We start from the raw sequence: 7,891 nt of genomic DNA on the forward strand, positions 1-7,891 counted from the left end.
AGAGCATGGGATATCGGCTCACAAACACCATGACACAGCACAGCACACAACAAAGCCTTTAATGTTCCTTTCAAGCCAGCCAACTCCATGGAACCCTTCACACCATTCTCCTTCTCCTTTACAGTGTTGTCGCTCTGGAAGTTACAAGGCAATAAAAGACACTTGGACGTCTTATTAAGCCAGCCATGTTTCAAACACCAAGTCAAGGCACAGCTCAGAGGAAACCTCATTATTATTTAATCGATGGGCAAATGTTAGCAAAAGTTAAAAAAATGATGTGCCAAATGAAAAATACCATTCAAAACAAGAAGGTGTGAAATAGTTGTGAATATTTGTACTTAACACTCAATGACTTGTGATTACCTTCAGGGATCAGTTTCTAGAATTCCTTGAGTCTGCTGGGAATGTGTGGAATGCTGCTGTCACCTCCGCCAATATTTGATTTAGATTCAGGGATAGACACAAGCTAGCTATCTGTTCCAAACAAATGCCAGGACACAGGCTGTAAATTGACACCTGCCTCTACTTTGCCACCAACATTCCGAAGTGTGCAGAGTAGCAATGCAATGCAACGGCTATCCTAACAATAAGGCACTTATGCAGTTAATTCACTAAAAAAAACCCACCTCCACAAAAGTAAATGGCTTTCAATTCTGAGATTTCGACAACCTATGCTGGAATTTCGGTAAAGCCATCATCAGTCTGGCTATTTGGCAACACTCACACCTCCAAATCACTGGACAACCATCTAGATCATGGACATATACAGGGTGGGATTTGTTCATATTGCACTGCTGCTCATATTGTCTATGTAAATCTGCTTAATGACACCAGAGGCACCAATACACAAATATCTGTCTCCTAATCCGAATTGCTACACTGTTCTGGTACTGAGGCAATGCTACATTGTGGGAGGTGCCATACTTGCAGTAAATCATTAACTGGGATCAGGAAGATCCAATTGCATCATTCAACATCCTGACCAACACTCCTCCCTCAACCTGTAGCTCCATCTGGCCACTGTTGTTGTGAAATCCTGCTGTAAGCTGACTAAATCTTTGTTAAAGTCATTCATATTCTACATGAAGAGATTTCAAAACTTGGCAAATACAACAAGATGTTTCAGATGTTGTTAGGGTGCGGCTAGATCAAATGTTCAGGCACCCATGTTGAAATGAGCTCGCTGGAGTCTTGCTCACCATCAGGTGGACTTGCTGCTACCACCCTCATTTTATGGGGAGATCTATGGATCTATAGGGCTGGCTTTGTCTGGTGTGTTGATGGAAACCATTAGGTAGTCTAAAGAGAAGAGGCAAATGTAGTTTATTGCAAGATGTAGACAAGATGTAGTTTATTGTATGATAGATTCAGGTACAAGTTGCTTTGGTCTGATAGACATTGTCACAGGGATGATGAGAAGACTGAGTTGCTCAGAGTGTCTCCTTCTAGATCAGAGCTTCACGCCTTCCTCCATTCAAGTCCTGATAGCATCATCTGATTAGGTGGAATTTAATATAAACTTCAGCCTTAACCCTTTCAGGACCATTACCTTATGCAACACTGAAAAGGAAATTTTAAAGAAACAGTACAAAGGTTAGTCTTCACAACACTCTGTAAGCTTTCTCATTGCAGAAAGTTGGGTTTGGTCATTCACCTCTCAATTTCATTAATCCTACAATTTCAGACTTGCTGACAATTCACACCTAGGGCTTGTATGAATAGAAGGTGTCACAAATTAAAATATCACGCACAATGTTGAAAAGCTTGTCAGTTAAACTATTTTCCTGGGCTCACTGAGAGTACAGGGGAGGTCAGTGTTTGAGTATAGAGTGCTTGCTTGAATATTGTTTTAATACAGAAATTTATTAATCTCTAACACTTGAATTTCAATCCAATCCCACCTTATAACTGACAGGATGTTTTATGAACTGGGTTTGCACAGTCTCAGCCCAGTCCATGTGGATTTTTGGGCACAGCCCTAATGTATCCACATCTGACACAACTTGGAGCCAATTGGCTGCATCTCTTGAACATTATTTATGTTAGTATGAACTATCGGGAACTTTACTACTCATCCTGGTGTGTGGTATCTGTCCAGGGTGAGCTGAATGCTATCAAAAACTATCAAATATGGGGGAGTATTGCATTCCCAGCACTGACATTGCCTGCCTTAACAGTTAAAAATCACACAAAACCAAGTTATAGTCCGACAGGTTTATTTGGAAGCATTAGTTTTCAGAGCGCCACTCCTTTGTCAAGTGAACCACCTTCAACCTAGCAAGTCCACGCCGACCTCCGAAAAGTATCCCACCCAGACCCGTTCCCCTACATGTATTCCTGACTAATGTACCTGACCTACACATCTCTGAACACTATGGGCAATTTAGCATGGCCAATCCATCTAACTTGCACATCTTTGGATTATAGGAAGAAACCGGAGAACCCAGACTCAGAGAGAATGTGCAAACTCCATACAGACAGTTGCCTGAGCTGAAGTTGAACCTGGCCCCTTGGTACTGTGAGGCAACAGTGCGAACCACTGAGCCCACCGTGCCGCCCATGCCACTGTGACTACAAATTATAACCAAAGATGGCTATCCCATCTTTGAAGAAGGCGCTTTGTATGCTTTCCTTTATTTGTCAGAGTGCTGAGTACAGGAGTCAGGAGGTCATTTGCAGCTGTACAGGATGTTGGTTAGGTTGCTTTTGGAATATTGCGTGCAATTTTGGTCTCATTCCTGTGGAAGGACGTTATGAAACTTGTAAGGATTCAGAAAAGATTTACGAGGATGTTGCCAGGGTTGGGGCTGTTTTCTCTGAAGTGTCGGAGGCTGAGGGGTGACCTTATACAGCTTTATAAAATCATGAGGGGCATGGATAGGGTAAATAGGGTCTTTGCCCTGGCATCAGGGATTACAGAACTAGAGGGCATAGGTTTACGGTGAGAAGGGAAAGATATAAAAGAGACCTAAGGAGCAACTTTTTCACACAGAGGGTGGTATGTGTATGGAATGAGCTGCCAGAGGAACTGGTGAAGACTGGTACAATTGCAACATTTAAAAGGCATCTGGATGGGTATATGAATAGGAAGGGTTTGGAGGGATAGGGTCATTGGCTGGCAAGTGGGACTAGATTGGGTTAGAATATCTGGTCAGCATGGATGAGTTGGACCGAGGGGTCTGTTTTCGTGCTGTACATCTCTATGATTCTATGACCATGTGGTTCAGTCTGAAACCAGTCAGACTCCAGACTCTACATTCTCGTAACTTGTTGCAGACTCTGTTTGGCAAACCTCATCTTCCTTAATCTGTAATCTCTATTTGTGTTTGCAGAAGTCAGAACTTACGTTATTATTTTACTTTGTTAAAGTGTAAAATGTTAAAATGTAAACCTGAAATGTTGAATTGAAATTTAATCAGGCTAACCTCTTTCTCCAATAAACCTCAGAAAACCTGTTTAGGATTTTTAAAACTCACATTGTGTAAACAGTTAATTACTCATTATTTTTGTGAGTATATTCAAAATAAAAAGAAAACCTGCTGTGCTTAAACAAGAAGATGATAAAGAGGGGAACATCTTCAAGACCTCCTCACACGATCATAAAACATGACACAGGGTATTCTCCTGCATGGAGTGGTTAGTTTTTGTAACAGAATGAAATGCAATAGTTTAATGTCAAAATAATAATTCATCATCATTGTCTGTCAATATCAACTCATATTCCAATCACTAAAGATATTCCTGAATAACTCTGCTTTCAGTTTCCTCCTAACACTGCACGGGATAAAGCAAAAAAAATAGATTCCATTGACTGACCACACTCTGTGAGATGAAACTAGCTGCTATGCTAAAGTGTGTTTCAAAATGACATCTTCCATGTTCCTGGCCATTGGTTTAGCCACAGAAAAAAGCTAATTTTCTATCTCATGCAAATGGCTTTGCTCAGGTACGTACAAAAGTAATGAGTAATTAACTGTTTACACAATGTGATTGTTTTTTAAAAATATAAACAGGTTTTCTGGGGTTTATAAAACAGAAGTGATTCTTCTCTAAATAAGAGGGTCATTCTAATGTTGCTGTCCCTGTCCAAGTTCAGATTAGGATACAGATATTCATTGCAATCCAAGATGGCAGCAGGGTAGGATACCTGAGCCAGAGCTTCTCCGTTCCACCTGTTTCTTTCTCTTTGTTCTCTTTTAAAACTTTTTCTTTTTACCTGCCATCTTCGGGTGGCACCAGCAATGTCTGGGATGAAAGCCAGCCCAGACATCTGGCCTCGGTGTGGACTTGAGCTCCCGGCCTGACTGTGGACTCGAATACCTGACCTGAGCGTGGACTTGAACCCCGGCCTCAATGTGGACTCAAACGCGGCCTGAGTATGGATTCAAATGCCCGGCCAGTGCGTGGACCTGAACTCCCAGCCTGTGCGTGGACTCAAGCTCCCGGCCTCTGCGTGGACCCGAGCTTCCGGCCTGTGCGTGGACTCGAGGTCTGGGCCTGTGCGTGGACTCGAGCTCCCAGCCTGTGCGTGGACTTGAGCTCCGGGCCTGTGCGTGGACCCGAACTCCCGGCCGGAATGTGGACCCGAGCTCCCGGCCTGAGTGTGGACACGAACTCCCGGCCTGTGTGTGGACCTGAGCTCCTGGCCTCTGCGAGGACCCAAACTCCCGGCCTGTGTGGACCCGAACTCCCGGCCTGTGCGTGGACCCGAACTCCCAGCCTGTGTGGACCCGAACTCCCGGCCTGAGTGTGGACCCGAACTCCCGGCCTGTGCATAGACCCGAACTCCCGGCCTGTGCGTGGACCCGAACTCCCAGCCTGTGTGGACCCGAACTCCCGGCCTGAGTGTGGACATCAACTCCCAGCCTGTGCGTGGACCCGAACTCCTGGCCTGTGCGTGGACACGAACTCCCGGCCTGAGTGTGGACACGAACTCCCAGCCTGTGCGTGGACCTGAACTCCTGGCCTGTGCGTGGACCCGAACTCCTGGCCTCAGTGCAGACCCGAACTCCCGGCATCAGCGAGGACTCGAATCCAAGGGCATCAGTGTGGACTTGAACTTACAGCCTGAGCAAGGACTCGAACACCTGGCCTCAGTGTGGGCTTGAACTCCTGGCCTCAGCGTGGGCTTGAACTCCTGGCCTCAGCGTGGGCTTGAACTCCTGGCCTCAGCGTGGGCTTGAACTCCTGGCCTCAGCGTGGGCTTGAACTCCTGGCCTCAGCGTGGGCTTGAACCCCTGGCCTCAGCGTGGGCTTGAACCCCTGGCCTCAGCGTGGGCTTGAACCCCTGGCCTCAGTGTGGGCTTAAACTCCAGCCCTCAGCGTGAGCTTGAACTCCTGGCCTCAGCGTGGGCTTGAACTCCGGGCCTCAGCGTGGGCTTGAACTCCGGGCCTCAGCGTGGGCTTGAACTCCAGGCCTCAGCGTGGGCTTGAACTCCGGGCCTCGGCGTGGGCTTGAACTCCGGGCCTCGGCGTGGGCTTGAACTCCTGGCCTCAGCGTGGGCTTAAACTCCAGGCCTCAGCGTGGGCTTAAACTCCAGGCCTCAGCGTGGGCTTGAACTCCGGGCCTCGGCGTGGGCTTGAACTCCTGGCCTCAGCGTGGGCTTAAACTCCAGGCCTCAGCGTGGGCTTGAACTCCGGGCCTCAGCGTGGGCTTGAACTCCGGGCCTCAGCGTGGGCTTGAACTCCGGGCCTCGGCGTGGGCTTGAACTCCGGGCCTCAAGGTGAAGCCTCGCACGGTCTGGGTTGGAAGGACTGTCATTCCGAACTCTTATTTCTCTATTTTTCTAATTGATTTTGTGGACTTTTTATTTCTTTATTTTTTAAATTTTTTTCCCTAAGAGTTTGTACTTAAGCTCTGTACTTAGGTGCCGTAAGTGGCAACTTGTAAACTTTTCACCGTATTCATGTGAGTACATGTGTTAATAATTCTAATTCTAATTCAAATTGGAAAGATCCTAAATCAATACCATACTGAGCTGTCCAGGAAGCGGCAGTACACGTAATGGTGGAGTTAGCACATTGTCAGATTTTCTTTGCCCATCTGCAGAATTCCTGTTTTCATCTGGTAATTAATAGGAAATTCATCTCTACTTCAGACAGATGTTTAAGAGCCTGCAATTTGGATCAGTATAGATTCCACATTTTAAATGAATATGACACACGACTGTGTTTACAGTTTGGGTCTAGCCCTTTAACAAAGAAGAGAATAGCCCTCACTGACAGACACAGCCAGAGTCAAACAAGTGGGAAGTCAACAGACAGAGTAAAACAGCACGCACTCCGGGATTAGCAAAACTTTCTGAAAGTAACAATACAATAAGATGTGTGCTCCCATTTGCAAACCAAGTATTGACTGTGTGTTTTTATATAATGAACTGGACTGAATACCCTTCGATTTTCAACCCTTTCCCCTACCTCCATTAATGATTTTCACTGATTTTACTTATGACAGAATTCCAGGTGAAGGCACTGTTCTGATGGCACGTGACAATAATTTTTAGTCAACTATGAAGAGATAACATGTTCTTGAGGCTTATGCAAAATATTATTAGGAAGGAATTCCCCCTTATCTTTACCTCAAATGTGTGATCCCTTACTCTGAGATGATGTCCTCTGGTTCTAGATTTTCCCCATCAAGGGGAAACAACCTCTCAGCATCTAGTTAAAAATCACACAACACCAGGTTATAGTCCAACAGGTTTAATTGGAAGCACACTAGCTTTCGGAGCAACGCTCCTTCATCAGGTGATAGTGGAGGGCTCAATCGTAACACAGAATTTATAGCAAAAATTTGCAGTGTGATGTAACTGAAATTATACATGGAAGAATTGATTGTCTGTTACATGGCAGAGTTACATTGCACTTTGCTCAAAAACTACATACATTCATGTAGAACTCTGAACTCAAAAACTGCAACGGCATCTCCGAATCATCTCAGCATCTAGCCTGTTAAGTTCCCTACAAATTTTATGTGTTTCAACAAGCTTGCCTCTCATTCTTCTCCAGTCCCAGCTACAGCACCTCTCCTCATAAAACAATCCAGCTACACCCAGGATCAACCTAGTGAACTTCTTCTTGTCCGTTGCCTGGCTTCCAGCACTTACCGTGAGATAGTCCTTTCTCTTTCCCTTACTTGTGCTGCAGGAGAGTTTAAATGGCAGTTCTCAAAGCTGTGACCTTCACAGCATACTAAGCCGCTCACTCAGCCAGCAGGCCTACAACACACACAGACTAATGCTTCTTCACCCTCCTTTTGTATCTTCCTGGAAGGCCAAAGCATTCTGCAAGAAGTCACTTTCTGGTGACAGTGTGGTGGTGGTGTTGGGGGAGGGGTGGGGTATATCAGCCCCTGCCTTAGCTTTTCCTGTTTTGTTTCTGCCTCTGTTTAAAGTCTCCTGGGTGCTCTACAAGGGGTGACGTTCCAAAAGTCTCACTTTCCAAATGGAGACCAAATTTAAATCAGCAGTCTTTTTGTTTGCCTTAGCAGGCTTCTTTTAAAGAACACATTGCAGGGTTAAAACTTTAACAGTGTCAATGATACATCAAAGTTCTGATCCATCATCGTGACACCTTCACAGAACTGAAAACTGAAACCCATTTTCCCTTCACTTTTCGATCCAAATGATAATGACAATAAATCATAAGCATTTATCACACTTCAGAATTAAAATAAACTTAAGGAGGCCAAAATTGAGCTTTGATCTCCAGAGCTGATTTCATGACCACTCTATATAACTGTGACAAAACGTCCCACGCCTCATCTTCCAGTGCCTCTGCTGCAGTGTGATCTTACTGGTCTAATAATCCAGAAGGCCTGTGTAATGTCTTGGGGTCATGAGTTTAAATCCCACTCAGCCAATTGGGCGAGTTTAAATTCAATTGGGATCTG

The 7,891-nt window shown here is 45.3% G+C and overlaps 1 long non-coding RNA gene across 1 annotated transcript; it reads right to left on the minus strand.

Annotated features, from left to right (window-relative positions):
* Positions 1–1,364: 1,364 nt before the first annotated feature.
* On the minus strand, positions 1,365–7,260 carry LOC140469175 (uncharacterized). The gene is made up of 3 exons (XR_011956003.1): positions 7,107–7,260; positions 6,579–6,660; positions 1,365–1,560 (listed from the first exon to the last, which is right to left on the minus strand). It is a non-coding gene; the product is annotated as an uncharacterized lncRNA (long non-coding RNA).
* Positions 7,261–7,891: the final 631 nt, after the last annotated feature.

The sequence above is a fragment of the Chiloscyllium punctatum genome, chromosome 48 (genome assembly GCF_047496795.1).
Source record: "Chiloscyllium punctatum isolate Juve2018m chromosome 48, sChiPun1.3, whole genome shotgun sequence".
Classification (NCBI taxonomy): domain Eukaryota; kingdom Metazoa; phylum Chordata; class Chondrichthyes; order Orectolobiformes; family Hemiscylliidae; genus Chiloscyllium; species Chiloscyllium punctatum.